The sequence below is a fragment of the Oncorhynchus kisutch genome, linkage group LG21, assembly GCF_002021735.2.
Source record: "Oncorhynchus kisutch isolate 150728-3 linkage group LG21, Okis_V2, whole genome shotgun sequence".
Lineage (NCBI taxonomy): Eukaryota > Metazoa > Chordata > Actinopteri > Salmoniformes > Salmonidae > Oncorhynchus > Oncorhynchus kisutch.
This window is the reverse complement of record NC_034194.2, coordinates 6,081,249-6,106,526: the sequence shown is the minus strand read 5'-3', so window position 1 is coordinate 6,106,526 and position 25,278 is coordinate 6,081,249. Positions and strand designations below refer to the sequence as shown.

General features: G+C 38.7%; 1 protein-coding gene across 11 annotated transcripts in view; it reads right to left on the bottom strand.

The window, feature by feature from the left end:
- The window catches only part of adgrl2a (adhesion G protein-coupled receptor L2a), a 196,411-nt gene extending 172,307 nt beyond the window's left edge, over positions 1-24,104 (bottom strand). For 2 of the 11 annotated variants that reach the window (XR_004204698.1, XM_031800674.1), the window contains exon 1: positions 23,436-24,103. The gene's annotated coding sequence lies outside the window, so the exon portion shown is untranslated. Of the gene's footprint in view, positions 1-23,435 lie in introns of all 11 variants that reach the window. The other 9 variants (XM_031800675.1, XM_031800668.1, XM_031800671.1 and 6 more) reach the window with 9 other exon arrangements.
- Positions 24,105-25,278: the final 1,174 nt, after the last annotated feature.

Genomic DNA, 25,278 nt, shown 5'->3' with positions numbered 1-25,278 from the left:
GTAAGCATTCATTCAAACAGAACTTCAGTGTGTTTTGCCAGCAGCTCTTCATTGTGCGTCAAGCATTGCGCTGTTTATGACTTCAAGCCTATCAACTCCCGAGATTAGGCTCGTGTAACCGGTGTAAAATGGCTAGCTAGTTAGTGGGGTGCGCGCTAATAGTGTTTTAAACGTCACTTGCTCTGAGACTTGGAGTGGTTGTTCCCCTTGCTCTGCATGGGTAACGCTGCTTCGAGGGTGGCTGTTGTCGTTGTGTTCCAGGTTCGAGCCCAGGGAGGAGCGAGGAGAGGGACGGAAGCTATACTGTTACACTGGCAATACTAAAGTGCCTATAAGAACATCCAATAGTCAAAGGTTAATGAAATACAAATGGTGTAGAGAAAAATAGTCCTATAATTCCTATAATAATTACAACCTAAAACTTCTTACCTGGGAATATTGAAGACTCATGTTAAAAGGAACCACCAGCTTTCATATGTTCTCATGTTCTGAGCAAGAAACTTAAACGTTAGCTTTCTTACATGGCACATATTGCACTTTTACTTTCTCTCCAACACTTTGTTTTTGCATTATTTAAACCAAATTGATTTTATTGATGTATTATATTAAGTTAAAATAAGTGTTCATTCAGTATTGTTGTAATTGTCATTATTACAAACCAGTTTTATTTTTGTTTTAAATCGGCCGATTAATCGGTATCGGCTTTTTTGGTCCTCCAATAATCGGTATCGGTATGAAAAATCATAATCGGTCGACCTCTAAACTGCAGATCCCCTTATTGTATGGTACATTTTCAAATGTGCCTTCAGTGGCCATGCAATTCTCTACTCATCTTTAAAACAAACAATTTCAGTCAAAAGAGATTAGACTAACAAAGGAAATACAGGAACTAACTTCAAAGGTGGATGGCAATAAAAGCTGTACCATAGAGGCACAGAATAATGAGGAAAAACTAAAAGAACTGGAGAAACGTATTCAAGAAAGATTTAGTGTAATATTTTACAAATAAAGAGAACTGGATAGAAAATGAAGCAAATTCTTTTGACTCTTCAACACAAAAATGCTACGAAGAATAATTTACAGAAACTCGTAAAAAATTGAGTCATCCATGATTCACCGATTTGATACATTATCTTGAAAGAAGCAAAAGATTTTAAGCATACAACGCCTTCAAAGTATTCACACCCCTTTACTTTTTCCACATTTTCTTGTGTTACAGCCTGAATTTAAAATGGATTAAATAGAGGTTTTGTGTCATAAATAGAGATTTTGTGTCACTGATCTACACACAATACCCAATCATGTCAGTGCAATTTTGTTGGTAGAACATTTTTTAAATTAAAAGCAGAAATGTCTTGAGTTAATAAGTAATCAACCTCTTTGTTATGGCAAGCCTACAGTTCAGGAGAAAAATGTGCTTAACAAATTGCATAATACGTTGCATAGACTCATTCCATGTTCAATAATAGTGGTTAACATGATTTTTCAATGACTACCCCGTCCCTCAATCGAGAAGTGAATTTCAGCCACAGATTCAACCACAAAGACCAGGGAGATATTTCAATGCATCGCAAAGAAGGGCACCAATTTGGTATATGTGTAAAAGATTTAAAAGCAGATGCTGAATATCCATTTTTTGCATGGTGAAGTTATTAATTAGGCTTTGGATGGTGTATTAATACACCCAGTCACTACAAAGATACAGGCATCCTTCCTAACTCAGTTGCCGGAGAGGAACCATTACAGAGTTTAATGGTTGTGATATGAGAAAACTGAGGATGGATCAACAAAATTGTTGTCACTCCACAATACTAATCTAAATGACAGAATGAAAAGAATGAAGCCTGTAGAGAATAAAAATATTCCACAAGTATTCCTGTTTGCAACAAGGCACTTAAATAATACTGCAGAAAATATGGCAAAGAAAATTACTTTTTGTCCTGACTACAAAGAATTTTCTTTGGTGCAAACACAACACATCACCGAGTACAACTTTTCATATGACAGAGCATGAAGAATTGTAGAAAGAATAATGGGCAAATATTGTACAATCCAAGTGCAAAGCTCTTAGAGTTATCCCAAAAGACTCACAGGGGTGTGAATACTTATGTAAATTTGATATTTCTGTATTTAATTTTCCATTATTTTCAATCATTACGGTAAAGAAAAATCACAACAAAATGTGGAATAAGTCAAGGGGTATGAATACTTTCTGAAGGCACAGTATGTCCTCTTTTTAGTTACCTCCATCTTTACCTAATGATAGTAACTGTAAGGACATTTTTCCTAATAATAGTGTAAAATTCACAAAAATATTTGTGTGAAGGCCAAATTACAGAGGAGGAACTTCATAACGATATTACATATTTTCAGTTCGGAAAAACTCCAGGGCTTGATGGCATACCAGTAGAGTTATACAAAAACTTGTTTTATATACTAAAAGATCCACTATTAGCATGTTTTCACTACTCCTATTAAAATGGTTGACTATCAGATACTCAGCAAGAAGGTCTGATTTCACTATTACTGAAACAGGACCCAGGTGGTATGTATAAAGATCGAGTCCACTTAAAAAACTGGAGGCCCAATACAACTTCAATGTTGTGATGCAAAAACCCTGGAAAAATGCATAGCAGGTAGAATTAAACAAGGTTTTACCGGATATTATTCATCCTGATCAGACAGGTTTTTTTACGCAAACAATACATTGGAGATAATATAAGTCAATTACTTAAAACAATAGAACACTATGAAACATCGAAGAAACCAGGCCTGGTCTTCATAGCAGATTTTGAAAAGGCCTTTGATAAATTCTAGTCATACTTTATATATAAATGCCTGGACTATTTTAATTGTCAGTCTATTATACAATGGCTTAAAAATATGTATAGCAACCCCAGATGTAAAATAGTAAATAATGGTTACTTCTCAGAAAATATTGATTTGTCAAGAGGAGTTTAACAAAGTTGTCCACTGTTTCCATATATGTTTGTTATGGCCATCGAAATGTTAGTTATTCAAATCAAGGGGTTAGAAATCCAGGGTTTAAAAACAAAAATATCAGTGCATGCCGATGGCTCTAAGTCCTCAATCTGGATCCCCGCACAGTCTCATTGGCGATTATAGATCATTTCTCTAGCCTCTCTGGACTAAAACCTAATTATATGAGTAAGAAATAGTAAGCCAGGCAAAATTGAAATGTTCTTATTTATATAATGAATACGAGTTTGGGGGGCTAAAATGATGAAATATTAAAGCATTAAACGTCTCACTAAAAGTTGCAGTCATACAAAAGTTATACTACATCCAATCTGCAGCAGATTAGTAAGAATAGCTCACCTGCTGTTCAAAGATGACCTTATTGCCTTTACCCAAATTACAACCTTTCATTTTTGGTTAATTGAAAATGAAACAAGCAATACGAAGCTGGTTACAATTTACATTTCATCCTCCTGAAAAGCCAGACCAAATATTATGGTTAAACTCAAAATATACTGATTGATGAAAAAACATTCTTTATGGATTTTAAAAATAAAAAAAATTGTATTGTCTTTACTATGAATAAGAATAGGGAAGTTATGTCACACATGCAGCTTTCAAAAATATATGAGAATGTTTCCTCTATCCAAAGTTATAACCAACTGGTTGCAGCATTACCACAGAAATGGAGGAGGCAAGGGAAAAGGGGAGAAAGTCAGGAACATTTATTAGAACATTTATTCTGATATTGTGCCCATATGGCTTGTTTCTGGTCACAGGTTCAGGAATGGCTGAAAATTCACAAAATTCACAACATAGTATTACAATATGTGGATACTATGAGATTAGAAAGGTTCAGAATTCATGTAAGACATCACAGCAAAGTCGAAAAATATATGGCACATGGAAAACAAGAGCGGGTGGTTTGCGGAGATAGGTGGGATGGGCTGAGAGTAGCTGAGGGATAAGATTAAAAACTCTTGATCTGTAGTGGCTGGGGCCGAGAGCACCAGGAATCATGTGTGCCGCATGTGTCTGAATGTGGTGTGTATACTGAACTGTATTTTTGTCATGTAATCATGTAATACTGTGAGGAAAAGTGCCATATATGTGAAATGTATGTAGCAAAATATCTGTATAAACAAGAGTGTAAAACAAGGTTGCCTTTGTCCTCCGAAGGGGTGGGAGGTGGTGGGGGGATGGGTTTGAAATGAAAAAAACAAATAAATAAATACGGAATCAATACTGTTACATGTGTATGGGCTAAGAGATTTCCTTTTCACAAGCAAGGTGCCATCCCATACAAAATTGGATTGGATGAAGCAAACATAAAATATGCCAACTCTGTATCATGTCTGCAATAGGAATTGAGATGACCTTGAAAGACCACAAACATATTCAGACTTTACTTTTCACAATTGCCTCATGACGAGCCGGGACGGCTCTCATAGCTTTTTCAATATAGGACAAAATCGTCATAACAGGAACCTAGTTTCCTTTATCTTGAAAATTTAACTACAGTACATCCGAAGAGCACTCAAAAAAGAGAGTTGCACTGAAATCCTTTAAGACCTAAAAACACATTTATGCACTATTGTAGTTTTCGTGAAAAACCCATTCTGGAGCAGATACAGAGAGACAAGAAAACGTTTCCTTTGCTTGAGGCCATGGTACTGTATCAGTATGACTAGGCTTCTATATCAGCATCATATATGTAGGGATGTAGCAGCTGCAGCGGACAAAGACAGAATGTCTTCAACAGCACTGCGCTGTCTGCCTCAGAGGCAGCACGCTCCCCCACATCGAAAATAAATAAATAAATAAAAGAGACGGCAGATCCCTACTACATGGAGAATGGGTGTTCTGTAAATGGATGATAACAGTTCTATACTTTAATAATCTTTGTATCATGCTGAGAGTGTTTAGCATGCTGAGACACCAAAGGCGAATGGGGGAGTCTGCCTGCCTGCCATTCTCATCATTAAACGTGCCGAGGTCTCCCTTCTCTGCTGGAGACCTTTTTTACCCTGTAGCTAGAGCCGAAACCACCGGTGATCATATCCTGACTGTTTTCTTAACCAACTCTTGACTCTGATTTGATCTGAGACGGGCCTTAAAAGCGTCAACTGTCATATTGAAAGTTGTCAGAGGAATCATCATCCTAGGCTACGTTCAATTTCACAAGAAGCATGATAGGAGGTCAATGTACTGTGAATGGTAAGAACAGATTGTGAAATGTCAACAGGCACAGCATTGTCTTTGCTAAATACGAGGCAAATGCAGACAGATGCACTCGGAGAGATAGAGAAGCCACAGAGGTGTTGGCCCAAAGGCTTTCAACATATGTGCACTTGCTGTATCCAACCAAAGCACCGGCAGACAGCTTTATAATCAAATCGACGTAAGAGTGACGAACGTGAATTGCGGAGCCCATTTGTTCTTTTGATTAAAAAGCAACAAAAGCTAACTATTCGGGAGGAAGGGACCTATTAAAAAGGAAGAGTTTGAATTTGAATGACGGGCCCCGAGAACAAGTGGCAGATGTGAAAGAATGCTAAGTCCTCTGGACAAAGATCTGTTGTCCCTCTCAAGCTGCTGAAGGGGGCCACAAGAGAATAGAGGAAGAGCTGGCTATTATATGAAACGAGGTCTGGAAGAATGGGGAGGAGACAGGATAAAGCGACAGAGGGGGATGGGTCTAGGTTACAATAAAAGATTGACAGCCTGCAGGTGTTTCTTGACCTCTGCATTAGCCCCCGGGCTTCAAGAAAGAGTAGGGATGTTAATTGTCACGGAACATCCCAACAATGTAAAAAAGGGGGCCAGTGATTCACCAAAATGTAAATCGCACCCAACGATTTGGTGTGCTGGTTCAGCACATGTTGAATGAAAATATAGCTGCTCCCATTTGGTTTAAAAAAATAAATAATCATACATTCACACTATAGTCCTTTCCACATTTGTCCAAACTCTCCTTATCCTCATATGTCTTACCAAGTAAAAAATTATAATCTTTGAAGGCATAAAATACCTAGGGACCTGTGGCTCAGTCATGGAGTAACCTAGCCTGGCTCGTTGAGGAAATATATTCCTTAAAGAGATTGCATTTCTTCTCTGACACTGCTGCAGATGTACAATTTGCAAGCGTAAATCAGAAAATTCCCCCTCCGGTGGGGAAGAGATTGAGCCAGTGATCAGATGACTTGTGGAGTCCCACTGAGTTCGAAATGGCGGGGAGTGGAATCAAGTCGCTGACCCCTCGGTGGCGGAATGATTGAGAGCAGCATGGAGCAGAGTCAGAACAAGGAGCATGACTGACACCACAACCAAACATAGTGTGACTGCTGTTGCCCCTGAACACAGCCCCATGACCCTGACAGAGATCATCATGGCGAAATACTAGGTCAAACACACACTGCTCACCAGAACAGCTTTGCTACAGCTATTCTGGGAGGGGTGAGAAGGGAAGGGGGCACACAAAGCAAAACCAAAAAAATCATACTTTTCTGAAGTAGCAGTGGTAAATTGGGTCACTCCACTATTTTAGGAAAAATGAAATGTCGCAGCAGATGGCGTACAATCTCTTATATAAATGTTGTGTGTGTACATTCTCACTAGTCCAGTAAAAAATGATTAGCTAACAATTCATTCCGCCCCTCTCCCTTGTCCAAAACATATTGCAGTAGTCAGAGCTGTCTTTTCAGGACAAAAATAAAATACTGGTCTTCCATTTTGCTTCTAAAACAATGACAATTCGCACTGTCATGCAATCGTGGACACCAATCTACAACTCAGAGATCTGAGTCAGGTAAGTCTTTTTCCATTCTCAGTTATTAACTAGTTCTACTTAATCATCTCAGAGTATATGAACATAGTTATTTCAGAATATAACTAAATATTGGGATTTTTCTCTGAATGTAGCAAAGAGTAACCATTCAGTTTTGCTACACCTCCACCATAGAGAATGATACAGTAGTCTAGACTACACAGTGAATACATCTCTAAGGTTGGAACTGTACCGCCCATTGATCTTTGTGTTCTCTCCATAAATCATTTTTACTGGCCATTCAATTAATCGATTAGCGCATTCCCCATTGGCCAGGACATATGGCTACTAAATAAAACAATCATGACCTAAGATAGGTCATTAATAAAACATTGGGGAAGAAAAAGGAAAAAGGCCACTAACCAAAATATGTCTTGGATGAGCAAGACATATAACTATGTACGAATTCACTTAGTTAATACAAGTCAACAATAAACCAGGAATAAACATATTGGTGGGAAATCTATACCATCTCTATTACGTACAATATCATATGTCTACATTCTGATCCCAAACAGTGGTTCAAATATCTTCTCTGGTTTAGCATGGAAATATGTCTATTTTTTGTATGTAGGAATGTGAAAATATTATTGGGCTGTACCATCACATGGTTTGTGTTGTTTTGCCCTTTCTCCCACTAGTATGGAATCCATAACCCCTTAAATCATTTTAGCAATGCAACAGAAAACCCTATCAGTTCTGAGAGAAGCCTACACCTGTCTCTCCATGTAGATTATAGCTAGATGATTTCAGATGGTAACAAGTTCTAATACAGGGTCCATACATTATTAGTGGTCATTTTGTTGTTTTAGTGGAAGTGAAGTGGATTATAGCAAATCAAATTTGAAAATGTAATTTCCATTTACTGATAGCACAAAACTATTCCTTTCGAGACAAAGGAGATAAGAATTGTTCTGCCATAGCTGTTAGATGGTGCCATTGTCAATGCTTCTCAGCTCAGGAATTAATAGGCTGACATTAATACAGGAAGATAAATAAGGAGGTCAGAAATGTGAGACCCACCATTATATAGGTGTCTCATGGCGATAGTACCTGCCAATCAACTCCAATAAGTCCTTGATTCTATACATTTATCCTTGAAAAAGACATATAGTGCATTGAATACTCTCAGTATAACATTGGATGCAGGGAGACAGACAACCCAATGTGGATATATTTAGTAGGTTTTCTGTTCAGAGAGCATTTCATGAGCACAACAGAGGCGTTTGTCCTATGATCCATTGTGCCATGATGCTGTGCCTAAATTAGTCATAACAAATCAGGGATCACAAAATGAAGCTCGGCAGTTGGCCCAGCCAAGTTCTCCTTAGCTCATCTTCTCAATTTCAGCGGAATGCATCAGTGTTGCGCTCATTAAAAAATGATACAATGCGGTATTGGTGAAGACAAAGTCAGACAGGCACTTGGCACAAAATACTGGGTGTCGGGTCAATGTTGTCCACTTCATCTGTGCTGACGTATTCCCGAATCAAACTTCCACATCTAATAACAACCCGGTCAGAGAGAGAACTTCCAAGGCTATGGCAAATTGCCAAGGCTGTCTGAGCTTTAATTTGCCACGCGGATACAACACATTAGTTGTATATAGTACACAGAGAGAACACATAATACTTAGCGTTCATACTGAAAAAGTATACCGTTAGGTTCACAATACTTGTTTTTTCCTCCATGCAAGTGGAAGTGTGGTTACCTTTACCATGAATTGCACCAGTGAGCAGCTTTAATCTCTCTGTACAACAGGATGAAAATAAGCAGATGAATGGGTAAAAAGCCTGCTCTTTCCCTCTATTAAGGACCAGGCCCATCAATAATTCACCATGATCGTGAGGCATTATTCAACAGGAAGGTTAATTTTTAAGATGGTGGGTGGCAACACTAAACATGAAAAACTTAACACAGACGATGACTCGTAAAAGCAACATCTAGAATGGATGTGGAGCAAGTAGGTAAGTAGCCAATTTATCTCCATTTAGACAAATCTTTGCTATCACTGGAAGACAAAAAAGAAAAAGGGTATGGTAGGAGACACTATAGAGTGATATGATTGTATTTATAAAGTGCACAGAAGTGTGGTGTACAGTATAGGCAAAACAATAGTTTAGGAAGGTGTGCTAATTCTTTAAGATGACACATTATACTCCAGTTTTCCTGTCCTGGCACACTATCTAATTGAGGCTTTGATCCTTCCTATGGCTCCGAGGAAGGACAAACGAAAGCAAAATGAGGGATGCTATAATCTCAGCCCTTACTAAAATAGACAGCAGAGCAAGGACCTTTCCCTTAGAGCAGCAACACAAACACATTGAGCCAGCACTGGAGCAGACACGTCAAACTTCACCCTCTACATTTTCTCGCTGCTGTAGCATCTATTTTCAATCTCAAAAGACGACATGAATGCCTTCGTGAGACAAGGGAAGTGTTGTATGTCATTGCATGCTAAACAAGGTAGAATAACACTGGTTGTCTCTCATCAGGAAACCAGGAGGCAAAAAGAAGTTGGTGTAGTATTTCTTGAGAGCAATCAGTTGTCAGCCCTAAATATTGACTAACAGAATGCAACTTGTTAAACCTTGTTTCGTATATTTACCTTTTTTTAAGATACTGTTGCTTGCAAATGAATGGTTTGCCTCTCCAATGCACCGTACAACATGAGGTACAGTATATTATATTAAGTATAACTATTATAACAGATTTTAGGCACTGCAATATCATAAATACTCATTCATTCAATGCAGTCATTTTAAACTGGTTTGGTTGTGGAGCTATATGAATGAATTTACATCATATTTAAGGCCATGCTCGATCAGTATTAGTGCTTGTTGCCCTCTGCCTTGGCTTGTGACAGAGAGCAGCTTTTGGACTGAGCTTTCATCTGAGCAGTTACATGTTCATTAACATGTGTTCACCCAGTGTTATATGAGCGATTGTGATGCAAACGTCCTTGGATTGGCTCATTGAGCACGCCCGTCTGCATAGCTGTAACAGAGTGGAGCCCAGTTGTGTGTGTCTAGGCCTACTGTAGACTGACTGGGTTGCAACAACTCATCGTCTTTAAACAAAGAGGAAGTCATAAAATGTTGAAATAGTTTCAGCTGTGTTATCTTCAAGGTGTAAACATTGTGGGCTTTTCCATAAAATTATAGTGAGAATTGATTGTTTTTTCCACATGCATAAAACTTAAACAGAATACATTGTCAGTGCTCTATGAAACTGAAAACAATTTACTATAATTGCTGTATTACATGTTGCTCTATAACCAAAGGGCTGAACAATAAACAAACATGACACATATTGCAACCTACGGTATTAAACAGCCACATTCCATTTCATTGATATATATTTCTTCAATATAACAGATATATATTGAGTGTTAGCATCTTATTTCCAATCCCTTTTGTTAAAGCTACAACGTCAGACGTGCAAAAATATGTCCTTTCAAAAGGACGTGCCTCCCTTCAATGGACAATAATCTTTCCAAGAATCAGAGTCTTGGCGTGATAAAAAATGATTCTAATGTAAATGGCTTACTGGCAACGTTATCGCCCTCTACCACCCACAGCAGGACAACCGATACAGCAATCACTGCTTCTGCACCTTGTGTATGTTTAAGATGTGTTTGCTCTTTTGTGATAACAAAGGAGGGAAAACAAACGACTCAGAGTAACTGGACCAAAGTCGGCAAATCCAAAGACACAGAGGATGATACAGCAAACTGTAAGCGAATTGGAGATAAAATATTCACTGGGAAAATTATCTTTCCTGTCATAAACCCTCTCCTTTTGAATACCAAAGGAATTCAAATTCCCAAACAAATCCTGAAAGGTTGACCCATTCTGTGTTATACAAACTGATAAAATTTCAGTCTATGTCATACCTTTGAACTGCTACGCCGAGCCAACATGAGGTATAGATTGCCATCTCTGGTATCTCTGCACAGGTAATCCACTGAAGTGTAATTACCATAGCTCTAAATTATACAAAATTATAATAGGGAGTTAAAAACTCTATGAATATGGAGGACGTGTGATAACAGAGCACCATGCTGTGAAAGAGTGTAATATCTCGATAATGGCCCTTGTTTAGTGGTGGAAATCTCCTCACAAGACAACAGGCTCCCTGTGAGATATCTACTTAAATGTTTCTTGACACGGGCGAGGCATTCACAGAACAACAAAATGTACTAAGCCACGGCGACAGAAGATAATCTAATTACAGGACTAATGTGGCTTTGACAAAGGCAATTGCTTAAATAGGACCCAACCCAAGATTCCCCACAAACACAAGACTTGAATTGTCGTTGTTGACATGTTCCACAATGCTTTCTCTTTGTCTACTTGGTTCCTAATGGTATGACTTGAACATGGTGTGATGGTTTAATAAAATTGAGAACTCATGACACCAGATTGCAAACATTGAGAAATTCCACACTGATTCAATGTCCAATCATAATTTTAGTTAACCATCCTTAGTGCAGACCAGTGACCCCTATAGGTATTAGTTGTGAACCTAACGTGAATTAAAACCTCTTCTATCTGGCAAAAAACAGAGATGGAATGGTATGGAAGTAAAAAATGAAAATCGACAAACAGCATGTCCCCATATGTATTTACACTTAGGCTAAGCACATCAACAACACAATTTAACTTCAGTAACGTTAGAAAAAAAAATACAATGTTGATATCTGTAATTGTCGTACACTACCGTTCAAACGTTTGGGGTCACTTAGAAATGTTCTTGTTTAAAAAAAATAACATCAGATTGATCAGAAATACAGTGTAGACATTGTTAGTAATGTTGTAAATGACTGCTATAGCTGGAAACAGCATATTTTTTATGGAATATCTACATAGGCGTACAGAGGCCCATTATCAGCAACCATCACGCTTGTGTTCCAATGGCACATTGTGTTAGCTAATCCAAGTTTATCATTTTAAAAGGCTAATTGATCATTACAAAACCCTTTTGCAATTATGTTAGCACAACTGAAAACTGTTGTTCAGATTAAAGAAGCAATTAAACTGTCCTTCTTTAGACTAGTTGAGTATCTGGAGCATCAGCATTTGTGGGTTCGATAACAAGCTCAAAATGGCCAGAAACAAAGACCTTTCTTCTGAAACTCGTCAGTCAATTCTTGTTCTGAGAAATGAAGGCAATTCTATGTGAGAAATCGCCAAGAAACTGAAGATCTCGCACAATGCTGTGTACTACTCCCTTCACAGAACTGCGCAAACTGGCCCTAACCAGAATAGAAACAGGAGCGGGAGGCTCCGGTGCAGAACTGAGCAAGAGGACAAGTACATTAGAGGGTCTAGTTTGAGAAACAGATACCTCACAAGTCCTCAACTGGCAGCTTCATTAAGTAGTACCCGCAAAACACCAGTCTCAACATCAACAGTGAAGAGGCGACTCCGGGATTCTGGCCTTCCAGGCAGAGTTGCAAAGAAAAATACAAATCTCAGACTGGCCATTAAAAATAAAATATTAAGATGGACAAAAGAACACAGATACTGTACAGAGGCACTCTGCCTAGAAGGCCAGCATCCCGGAGTCCCCTCTTCACTGTTGACGTTGAGACTGGTGTTTTGCGGGTACTATTTAATGAAGCTGCCAGTTGAGGACTTGTGAGACATCTGTTTCTCAAGCTAGACACTCTAATGTACTTGTCCTCTTGCTCAGTTGTGCACCAGGGCCTCCCACTCCTGTTTCTATTCTGGTTAGGGCCAGTTTGCGCTGTTCTGTGAAAGGAGTAGTACACAGCTTGTGCAAAATCTTTAGTTTCTTGGCAATTTCTCATATGGAATAGCCTTCATTTCTCAGAACAAGAATAGACTGATGATTTTCAGAAGGAAGGTTTTGTTTCTAGCCATTTGAGCCTGTAATTAAACCCACAAATGCTGATGCTACAGATACTCAAGTAGTCTAAAGAAGGCCAGTTTTATTCCTTCTTTAATCAGAACAACAGTTTACAGCTGTGCTAACATAATGGAACACAGGAGTTGTCACAGATCCCTCCAGAACTTTCATTACACATACCTGTCCCCGATTCCCACTGATTATTACTTGTATCAATGTGCCCTTTGGTTTCCATTGGGCTGTCGATTATTGTTACAATGTCGGTAGATGCGTGTGAGTACCTGTGTTGTGTGTTTTGGCTTTCGTGTCATTGTGGATTCCGCAAATGATTACGGGTCTTGCCCTGTGTGTTAATCAGTGTGCACGCGTGTTATTTATTCAAGGTACTCCTCGCTCTTTTGTTTTAGGTTTCTACCCTGTATTTTGTTACGTGTTTGTTTGGTCTTCGTCCCCGTGCCTTTACTCGGCACGCCGTAATTTGGGCTCACAAAAAAAAACTATTACGCATTCCTGCGCCTGTCTCCCGAATAATTCATGCGAACGTGACAGGAGTGATGGTTATTGATAATGGGCCTCTGTACGCCTATGTAGATATTCCATAATAAATCTGCCGTTTCCTGCTACAATAGTCATTTACAACATTAACAATGTCTGCACTGTATTTCTGAACAATTTGATGTTTTTTAAGGGATAATTTTTTTTGCTTTTCTTTCAAAAACAAGGATATTTCTAAGTGACCCCAAACTTTTGAACGGTAGTGTATGTAACATCAAATAGCATTTTGTTTCAGGCTACTGGTGCATGCTCCAGTTGTGAATAATGTGAATATCAACACCTTATTGGAACATTTCTCTGAGAAATCTGAAAGTCCACTAATGTCAAGGAAATAAATAGGCTACACTACATTATTTTATCCCTGGCCTACAATGTAAATCGGAAAAACAACAATGTAAAAAATACAAAGTGTGACAAATGTCCCCTTTTTGGCTAATGCACGTAGGTATGTAGGATTTGTGTAGCATGTCTTAGATCCAAAATGTTTACAACTTTTGCTAATGGTCAGATTCATCAAGTTCTCGAGGCTACGTTTTCCACAACGCTGTTCATTTAGTAAAGGCTACAGGGTTAACAACAGGAGGATCTCTCAGGCAATGCAAAAAAAGGTGCCGGTGCCAATCCTAGATGTTATCAGGCACAACAAAGCCAACTTTTTAGAGACTTTGAACAGGCTCCCTTTTGGAGCTGTGGCTCCTTGGCTGCCCTAGGGCCTGCTGGACCTATTTCTGATGGTAATGGGGGCTGGATGCATCCTGTCAGCTCGCTCCAGACTTGCTAGTTATCAGCTCGAGGTGATGAATGATGGAAATGCCACGAGCGGCAACCAGTGCAGCTCTGCAAGGACAAAAATACACCCCTGCTTCCCCTCTTTTTGTCTCTCTTTTTTTAAATAGTATTTTATTCCATCAACTACCCAATTGCATGGCTTACACCAGTTGCTGCAGGGGATTGAGAAAAGGGATGTTCATGTTGCATGTTCCTGACAATAGCCTATATATTTTAATTCAGCGCTCACTCAAAGTGTAACAAATCCTTTGCGCACAATAAGCATTCATATATACAACTAAACCTAATTTAGTGTAAAAGTTTCATATTTATGGTAATCTCCAATTTCCTAACTGAAAGAAGTGCAAAAAAAGAAGAAAAAAGAGCACATTGTTTATTCCATGTCTTAAAGGATGTTAATGGTAATACCAACTCAGGCATGAGACATGTGGCTCAGTTCAGATGATAATGCCAGGTGTGTGGTGGTAGGGGTTATATTTCTCATACCATATTTAATTACAACCAACCTAGTAGGAGGTGAATCACTATTCAGCAAACAAGTCCCCTGAATGGTAAAAGAAGTCATAGTTTGTGTGATTTTGTGACAGAAATACCACCTCCTAATGTTCCACACTTTATTTGGAGGGAGGCATAGATTCTGAGTGTAGTTTCATCACGTCATTTTTTAAATACACTTTTGGAACATACAAGAAGCTCTGTACATTTTGATATTCCAACTGATACAATTTTTTTTTTATAAAACTGAAAATCTAACTGTCAGACAGATAAACCCAAATATAGCCCATTCTGGGCAAGTGTCAGTACGATGCCAGGCCTGGTGCAGCTGTACAAGCAAAGCTGTACAGGAAAGTCACCACAGCCACAATCGCTCAATCTTCCCCGTGTTAATCCGATACAACCTGCATTCAATGCAGCCCTGCTCCTTGGGTCTCTGTGTTTCTTTTCACACCCCGAACTAGGGATTTAGACCTGGCAGGATAGTGGGCATATTGTAGAGCCAGTCCACTTTCTTACTGCTTAATCACACTGGGGTGTCGCAATGTTGTAACATTTGTCGCTAATGTGGCACTTTATTTCAGTTGTTTAATACGAACCATAACCTCACTACTGTCCATTGTTGTGTTACAACATTAGATTCATTGTATTATGCTACAACAGAGAAATGACTGTCGTTATAGTCTCTAACTGCGTTTTTTTTTGTAAAAATGATTTAAATATGGCTAGCTAGCTAATGTGAGGCCACAACAAATTACAATGGATTTAAAAATGGTTACATTTTCTTGTTTAAAGTGGCTTCAGAAAGTATTCATACCCATTGACTTATTCCACAATTTGTTATGTAACAGCTTGTATTCAAAATGGATTTAAAAACTGTATCTCCCATCTACACACAATACCCCATAATGACAATGTGAAAAGATGTATTTTGACATTTGTTCAAATGTGTTGAAAATGAAACACATATCTCATTTGCACAAGTATTCACACCCCTTGAGTCAATTCATGTTACAATTAACTTTGGCAGCGATTACAGCTGTGAGTCATTTCACACCTGGATTGTACAATATTTGCACATTATTCTTAAACTTCTTCAAGCTCTGTCAAGTTGGATGTTGATGTTGATCATTGCTAGACAGCCATAGATTTTCAAGACAATTTAAGACAAAACTGCAACTAGGCCACCCAGAAACATTCAATGTCATCTTGGTAAGCAACTCCAGTGTATATTTGGCATTGTGTGTTTTAGGTTATTTCCTGCTGAAAGGTGAATGTGTCTTTTGGAAAGCATACAGAACAATGGTCGCCTCTAGGATTTTACCTTTGCTTAGCCCTTTTTATAATTAAAAAAACTCCCTGGTCCTTGTTGCAGCCACCACCATGCTTGAACATTTGAATAGTGGTACTCTTACTCTTGCCCTCAACATAATGCTTTGTATTCAGTACATAAAGTTTATTTCTTTGCCATATTTTTTTGCAGTTTTACTTTAGTGCCTTATTGCAAACAGGATGCATGTTTTTGAATATTTTTATTCTGTACTGGCTTCCTTCTTTTCACTGTCATTTAGGCTAGTATTGTGGAGTAACTACAATGTTAATGATCCATCCTCACTTCTCTCCTATCACAGCCATTCAACTCTTTAATTGTTTTAATGTCACCATTGGCCTCATGGAGAAATCCCTGGGCGGATTCCTTCCTCTCCGCCAACTGAGTTAAGAAAGACACCCGTATCATGGTAGTGACTGGGTGTATTGATAACCCATCCAAAGTGTAATTATTAACTTCACCATGCTGAAAGGGATATTCAATGTCTGTTTTTCATTTTTACCCATTGCGAGGTATTGGAAAACCTCCCTGGTCTTTGCGGTTGAATCAGTGTTTGAAATTCACTGCTCGACAGAGCGACCTCACAGATAATTGTATGTGTAGGGTACAGAGATGATGTAGTCATTCAAAAATGATGTGAAACAATTATTGCACACAGAGTGAGTCCATGCATCTTATTAAGTACAGTTTTGCTAATTAACGTATTAAGACTTGCCATAAGTAAGGGGATGAATACTTTTGACTTGACATTTCACGTTTCCATTTTTTATTAATTTCTAAACATTTCTAAAAACATAAATCCACTTTGACATTATGGGGTATTGTGTGTAAGCCAGTTACACAACATCTCAATTGAATCCACTTTAAATTCAGGCTGAAACACAACAAAATGTGGAAAAAGTCTAGGGGTGTGAATTCTTTCGGAATGCACTGTAGAAATCACATCATTGCTAAATCATCCAGGTTTCATCTCTCAGGCTAGATGCCCTCAGCACCCAAGCAGGTTGTTTTCTGTAAGGACGGACTAGCAACATGTTGTTAGGGTGTGCCACAAACAGTATTAGAGTAAAACATCAAAACCAAATATATTGAGGTACAGGACAGAACAAATAGTTCAGTCCAATGGAAGTCAGTTTTTACTTCACAGTCTCATTGCCAGACTAAAGCTATGTTCTTACATTCAGGCTCAAATGGAACTAAATCTCACCTCCCCAAGGGCCGATATTTCACATAAAGGCCCAGTGCAGTCAAAAACGTGATTCGCCTGTGTTTTGTATATATTTCAACATTATGAGGTTGGAATAATATTGTGAAATTGAGAAAATTATAATAATGCCCTTTTTGGTCTAAGAGCTGTTTGAAAAGGCATGCAGAAATTTCAGCCTGTTTTTATGGGATGGAGTTTTGGCCTGCCTGGTGACATCACCAGGTGGTAAATTAGTTAATAGACCAATAAGAAATAGAATTCCAAACCTCTCTGCCAACAACAGCCAGTTTTCCATTTTCCCTTCACCACTCAGACCACTCCCAGACAGTCTAAAATTCTTGCTTGAGAAAATTTTCATTTGCTAAGAAGCTATTTTTGTTTGTTTTAAATTGAAATTGTAAAACATAATCACAGTAAGTTACTTAATCGTTACCCAGAAAATATTTAATATTGAGATTTTTTTTTTAAACGGCTTCAGTTGGGCGATTATGCATCTCTGTTGGGAGTGGCATTTGTCCTCTGTTTTTCAGCATTTCCCCTGGAAATTCCTCTTGAGTTGACCCACCGTCTATATAGCTTATGTTTTGTCAGGGACAGAAGAGTGATATCGCTATATGGTCAACAGAGAGACAGAGTGCCTCTGCAGGTCTAGCTGTGACAGTTGCCGCCTTGTTACAAGCTCTCTCACTGTAGTCAAGATGAGCTTCGTAGATGTAGCCACTCAGTGCAGTGGGTTATAGGCTAACCTCAACAATGCATCTTTGTCAAGAGCAGCTTTTCCAAGGACCGTCTCTGTTTGAGGGCACAGTACTGAGTGTGCTGCATGATCCAGGGCACAGGAAACCCCTTCTGATCACATAAGGTGCATTTCCGAAATATGTTTGTGCATCAGCAGTTTTTATCTTGTTATGTCAGTCACTGGCAGTCACTCAATTAGCCCATGTCAGTAAAAAAAAAAGAGATTTGTAAATTAGTCTAGCCAGCTATCTAAACTTCTACTAATGACTCTCTCGTCACTCTCACTCAGAAATCATAAGAAAACCTGCAAACAATTCTCTACATCCTATAGCAAAATATGTAGAATTTCAGGAAATTATCTGTAAAACTGCTAATTTTGCCTCCAACCCATGGCAAAATTATTAGAATTGCAGCAAACGTGCTTTACAACTGCAACATGTTCTTTACACCCATGGCAATTGCAGGAAATTAACTCTAAAACGTACATTTTTTCTCTCCGCTGTCAAGGGGGGACCGCTAAACTCTTTTGTTCGCTAGGTGGGTGAGAGCCCCCAACAACATTTAACTTATGTGTGGGTATGGATGTGGGTAGACAGACCCGCGAGCCACTGCGGCCCCTCATGATGAGTTCAGATTTTGTGGCCGCCTTTTACCCCATCAAAGTTGCCCATCCCTGATCTAGCTAGGGTAATGACGGCTCTGAGCATGAAATGTAACACTGTTGCTATCCTCTGTTTGTTATACCGCATTTCTCAGTAATTAAATACAATCTTGTATCTAAAAGGTAGCTGTTTACAAGGTCCAGCAAGGCACATTAGCAGGGCAGTCATAGGGTGTATTTTGTTAGGATGTATGGGTGTTAACAGATGCCATTGGAATATGGGCTTCTCCTGATACTGCAATGCCCTGCCTGTCGTATTCTTGTGGATCATCATTCTCCTGAGTGCACTCCAGCCTATTCGTATCACTATTCGAAACATTTCAATCATCAGAAAAATACATTTCATCATCAGTTTTATCAAATTTCCCTGGCCCAACCATTATTGGAATCCTGGTGCCATTAGTGGCTGCTGCAGCTGAGAGAGCGGTAGTAGGTTAAAAGGTGCACAGACACGCACTGTTTTTTTATTTCTTAACACAGCACGGCAAGCCCGAAACCCAACTGTGTGGTCAGGCTCGGGCTGAGAATAAGAACTTTAGTGCACTTACCACCAAAAGTGAGGTGTGTGTGTGTGTGTGTGTGTGTGTGTGTGTGTGTGTGTGTGTGTGTGTGTGTGTGTGTGTGTGTGTGTGTGTGTGTGTGTGTGTGTACGCACATATATTTACAGACATATTTTATTTTGCGTCTATATTCAGTCTTCATTATTACTTAATTAAAAACAAATGCAAAATAACTTTTTCTATTTAGTTGTACTTCTTTTAAGTTTATAATATACTTAATAATAACAGTAATTCATATTATTATTTTCATAATTTGTTGATAATGACATAGTTAATTAAGTTACATGTTTGTCAGAACATTTTTGAACCATTTCTGTCAAAGCTGACAAAAGTCTGTCAATATACGGCACAAGAGAAAATATAACTGTCTCATTGGTTACACTTATGCCTGCCGCTTATGACACACTACTTGTTGTATTCAAGAAAAAGAGATGCCTTAATGTATGCAATATGGTTCTGTAAAATATATATAGTTGGCCACAACCAGTAACAAAAACATATTTGTTTAGCTTTAGCGCTGTTTTATGCCACGAGCCATGAGTTTTACAGCTATGCTTTGAAGTTCTTTGTGTTTCCGTTTTATTTCCAGAATCCTATTCAGAGGAGCACCAAAAGGAGCCAACTAATGAAAAAGAGATGCTAGATAAGCTAAGGATGGCTACCACTTGACCAGTGGAAAAACAATATAGAAGCCATAGAAAAAGATCCTCACTATTTCTTTCACGGGTCTAAATTGACCCTTATTTATTGTCACCATTGTACATGCTATGTCATGTCCCTGGAAGGAAATGAATAAGGCAAGCAGAAAGTTTTATCTGCCATTTCAGAAGGTAAATAATTATCCACTGCTACAGAAGCCTTTGGCAAGTGGAAACAAATGTTTCATAAAATAGCAGGGAGGGGAACACCCTGGCTCATAGTGTTTTACCGATTGCCAATATTAAAATTAAATCAGTCATAAAATGGGGTGGTATTTTGGCCCAAAGACCTGCGCATTACATACAATTTGCCTTAGCCCTTTTTACAGCCTTGTTTTTTCCATTTAATGGGAAGTGATTATCCGCACAGTAAGGCTCCATAAAGGGGAAACACCAACAGAAATGGTTGTGTCCGAAAACGCCTCTTTGTACAAGACAGATAACATATTAACCATAATTAAGTGTCCGTTGAAGGGCTCATTGTGTGTCATTTTACTTGCGAAGGAAGTCACTTTAACTCTGTGAATGCATGTACTCTTGACCTGTGTCAATCTGGTGTTCCTTACATTGTGAATAAAAGCAAAAGCACAGCTCCGGGCCATTCTGGACAGCATTCGTAAAAAGCACAACGGCACTTTCACACCACTTTATTTGGAGGAGCCTAGTCAAACAAAGCCCCAATGTGACTACGGTCACATTCTGAATGTGGGTTCAGTTCAGTAAGAATATTTTTTTGGGGGCCAGTGTGCACAAAGGGGTCACAGTATAAATACAACTCCAAAATCAATAGTGCATTGCCTCAATACAGTCATAACAGATTAGGCTATCTAGTATGGTTGTGTAGCTTCAAAACTGTAGGAGACACAAAATCATCTACATGATCCCATTGAAGTGGAGGAGATGCTCTAGCATGCCACTCAATCATACCTGAGCAGACTTCTCTTGGCATTTAGTGTTATCTATTCAAAAATATTAAATATAAACATTAATAGTGGTTCTTGATTTTTCTAGCCTACACAATATGATATTATACAGTATGTGCTACTTCTCCTCAAATACACGGTCTCTATGAGGTTAAAATTAACACTTTACTATTTTTGCTTGATCACAATAATGTAGGCTACAGCTGCAATCAAGAATAGAGAGCTAATGATAATACGTACCAGTTTGGTCCCCTAAATCCATAGAGAACTACACTGAGTCTATTGATCTGTGAGTGGAAATGAACAGAGAGGCAGAGGAGCAATCCGGGCTCTGGTACATCAACAGCTGCAGTTCTTTGAAACAGGACGCACTCCCTCTGACACAAGACTGGGTCGAAAAAGCGACTGTTGGTTTGAATTAAACAATACCGCGCTTATAAAGGCATATTGGCTCAGGAACGTGTGATTGCATACAGCTAAAAGACATAAAATAGACCAACACATGAGAACCCACTGAGAAGCCTATAAATGGCCTAAGCTATACATGGGTGTATGATTCACAACAGCTTGAAATGTATCTAATGGTACTCTTTTCAACAAGCTTCTGACAGATACTCTCTCTGTTCATAAAATGTACATGCCTATACCTATTCTGCAGATGTATTACATTCATAATCCTCAACTAATACACAATAGTAGATAAAAAAAATATAGAATATCAAAACAACCAGTATTGCAGTTGAGTGGAAATAAAACTAGAAAGACATTATTACATGTTCCCGTGAAAATATCATTCAACTGGCAAACAAAAAAGCAGGGAGATTGTGTTTTCACATAGAAACACAATAAAAGGGGTAGAGACGGGCTACAAGTTCACCTCCCATTTTACTAACTCACACTCCCCCTACCCTTTCTGCATCAGCTAACTCTATTGGTTACAAGGCTGGAGTTCTCTCCATTGAGCAAGAGCTGTGACCTCTGTCATTTGCTAATCTATTCCTTCAAACATTTTTGTGCAGAAACATGTGAAATGGCATCCCCTTTATGAAAGGGGCTGGGGAAGAAGAGTAACAATGTGCCTCAACAAATCTAAGAGTGCAGATTCTGTTCACACACACTCTGTTCAAACAACTTCACAGTTGAGTTATAATATTAGTTGCATCATTTGACCTACCCTGTTTGCAGCCAAAAATAAAGTTACATTTTACCCTATGGGACTGATGAGATATATGGACTAGAGCCTATTTGCAAAGGACTAAAGTATTATTCCATTTATATATTATTCCATTTATAAACTAAGACAATAAAATACAGTTAGCCATTCTAGATGATCAGCTATAGCCTATAGCTTCATCTGAGGTAGGTTTATTCATATTTGTAAAAATCAATATATATTGAGACGTTGAATTACTGACATATTTTTATCTTGTGAGTAAGCCTATTTATTATGCTAATGACTAACCTTTTTTCTGTCATTGCCATATCTAACGCTGGCTGATCACACGCAGAAAAAAATGGCATATAACCCAGTCAGGAACTTTCATTAGCCTTTCACATCAGGCGTAACGTCTAACAAAATATGACAGAATCGAGAATCGTGCTGGTAGTTTAGTGGCGGAAAAGGGAATGCTGGACTGGAGTAAAATGTATGCTGTACAATGATCGATATTTTGTTTTTCTCCTCTGTTCCACTGCTTCACACACAGCCGTTAGGACGCTGAGTTGGCCGGGGTAATATATGAGCTCCGCTCCGCATATTAGCTTTTTCTCCGGTCGTTAACACATGCAGGTTGACAAGATGGTTTTGGTATTGGTAAAAAATGCATATGCAGTAAAATTATCTAATTTACTGCCACTGTGCGCAACTGTGTGTTTCAAATGAGACACAGATAGATGATATCTCGTCGTTTCCTTGGAATTGATATTTTTTACCAATTATTTCACATTTTCAACATCAAGTTTCTGCCTGTCGTATTAGGCTACATATTGTTCTTCAGTTCAATGCATTGCAGTTTAATTAACTCGTTTTACACATAATATTGTCTGTCTACTATGATGCAAAGACAGGCTATTCTAGAGTTTCCCCTTCTCAAAATATAGCAGTCAAGGCCCTGGCTAGACTGAAAGAGCCTCATTGCTCTCCAGAATCACAGCCACATTGATCTTAGATCACTGCTAACATACAGCCCTATTCAAGCAAGGAACCCATTGATAGGCTTCATGAAAAAAACCCAGCAAGGAGCACAACTCTATCTACAACTTTAAAGGCATAAATTCAATTCCAATTAAATGGTGCTTTACGTGTTCTGGTTCATATAAACGTGTCCCCCCTCATTTTAATAGTTTCCATTCACTCAAACTGAGAGGGAGGCAGCTGACCAAATCAATCCACATCTGGTTGTTTTTATTAACGATTTTTCAATTAACCATGGTATCCCTTGGATAATTTTAATTTGCCTACTTCAAACAGTTCTGTTCTTTAAAAGTTGACCTGATTCATGGCAAACCTGCTCTTTGGTTTTTCATAACTCAAGATTTCAAGCAGCCTACAGATGGTTTGTTTGTGGTCTGGGAAAGTAAAATATACAACTGTAGTGTGTGATTAATGACTTGATATCCTCACATATGTGAGTTGGAAAGTATATCTCTGAATTTGACAAACAATTCCCCTAATAAAGTGATATAAGAAAGTTACAGACAGAGACTTTTCAAGAGATTAAACCACTCTTGGATATGGTTGGTAAAGTGATAGTAGGCCTAAGTAATAGGGAAATTCAGTTCTCTTAAAGGCAATCCTTACCTTTCTGAGAAAACAGTCACGATAAATACGATGAAGTCAGAGGCAGAAAAAAATCTGTTGGACAATAGCTGTGTGTAGAAAGCAGGCAGTATTGTAACAGGAACTCCTCTGCAGATCAGAACACAGCAGTGTTGAGAGAATCTCTGCAGTTCTGATGCATGCTCCACTTATCTGGGACAGATAGGGCTTTATCAGGCAGCTGGTTCCTCCTTCAGCCCATACATTCCCCCAGACCGGACATACTCTTCCATGGCAAGGTGCTGCTCAGTCTTAACTCATCAACAGTTCTGCTTGAGCATTTAATCTCTGCTCCCCTGTTCGCCTGGAGTCAAAGCAACAATCCACAGAGTAGAAACCCGAAGAGACAGAGGGAAGAAGAGCGAACAGGCAGTGAAACCTGTTCTCTGCAGAAAAAAAAGGAGACTGCAGTTGATGTCAATCCACGCCGAGTTCCCCTGGATGAGAGAATGAGGTTCAATGGTACTGCAAAGTTAAAACGGCTCGCGTTTGGGAAAAGATACCGCTCACAGCATTGAGAGACTTGCTTGATTCACCGGAGCAGGCTTCCAGTAAACAGAGCCAGTGCCGTGAGTCGCAGCAGGGCAGGCTGCCTTCTGCAAGAGTCGTCTGTGAATGGACTGCTGTCAAAACCTGACACGGAGTTCCGATCCACACGGACTCGGAGTCGACACACACACACATCCAATAGGAACGAATCATATAAACATATTATCATGTCCAGCAAGAAGACTAATGCTCGGCCGTTTAGCCCTGACTGTCGCAAAGAAGATTACAGTGAACAGAGTACAAATGTGAAGTAGATTATCTATAAATATATGCCACTATTTTACTTCTACATTTTATTTTTGTGTAGGACAGGCTCAATCCCCTCACAAAAGGCAGTCCAGCCTATTCAACCAATGACTGAGGACTTATTCTTACTTGAACACTACCTAGCATCAAAAAGGAAGGAGCAGAAAAGTGCAGAGAGACTTTTTTCTCCAACTGGCCTCAATAAAAGACAGAACGACCATTGCAACAGTCCAAGGGGGAAGGTGATCTGCTACTGTAGAGAGAGGTGGGCAAAGCTGACCAATGACTAAACAATGTATCTTGTGTGATTGTGAATGGTTGCATAATGGTGACAAATTGAATAGAAATAAACTGTATGACTGGAAATCTAAAATTATGTTTTATTTTTGAAAACTGCTAAGTGGCAACCATCAGACGGAGGTGATGCTGTGGAAAATGTTAGGATCTGCTTGAGGAATGCAGTCTGGGAACATTATCAGGCACCAAGAGACTGGTATACACCTGGCTTCAATAAAAACGTCCTTTCAACTGTTGTGGGGAAATATGAAATTGAGTCATATTCACCAGGTGAAGGTGAACGGATGAGACTGGAATATTTGTGTTTTCATAAGCATTTTACACAATTATACAACTGTTTTTAAGGGACAAAAAGAGAAAGCAGATGTTATAAAGGTCATCCAAAGGCAGACATTCATATTTGAAGGAATACCGTTTCTGTATAACTAGAGAGAGTAGATCATGACAGTCTTAAATGGCTAAAAAAGCCATTTTGTATGCATGTACTTTTACATTTCACTTTCTTGGATATATGAGACATATAGGCCTACATACATTCTATCATGTTACATTGTAGCTATACTTGTTTAGTTACATCTGAATTGTTACACATATATTAACACATTATATTAATGAATTACTTTGTTATTGATAAGGGTGAACACTGTTAATTACAATGTTACAATGATGATACCATCACACATTGAAGTGAGACCAACAACTTTCAGTATGTGGTCCCTATTTATTGTTCAGT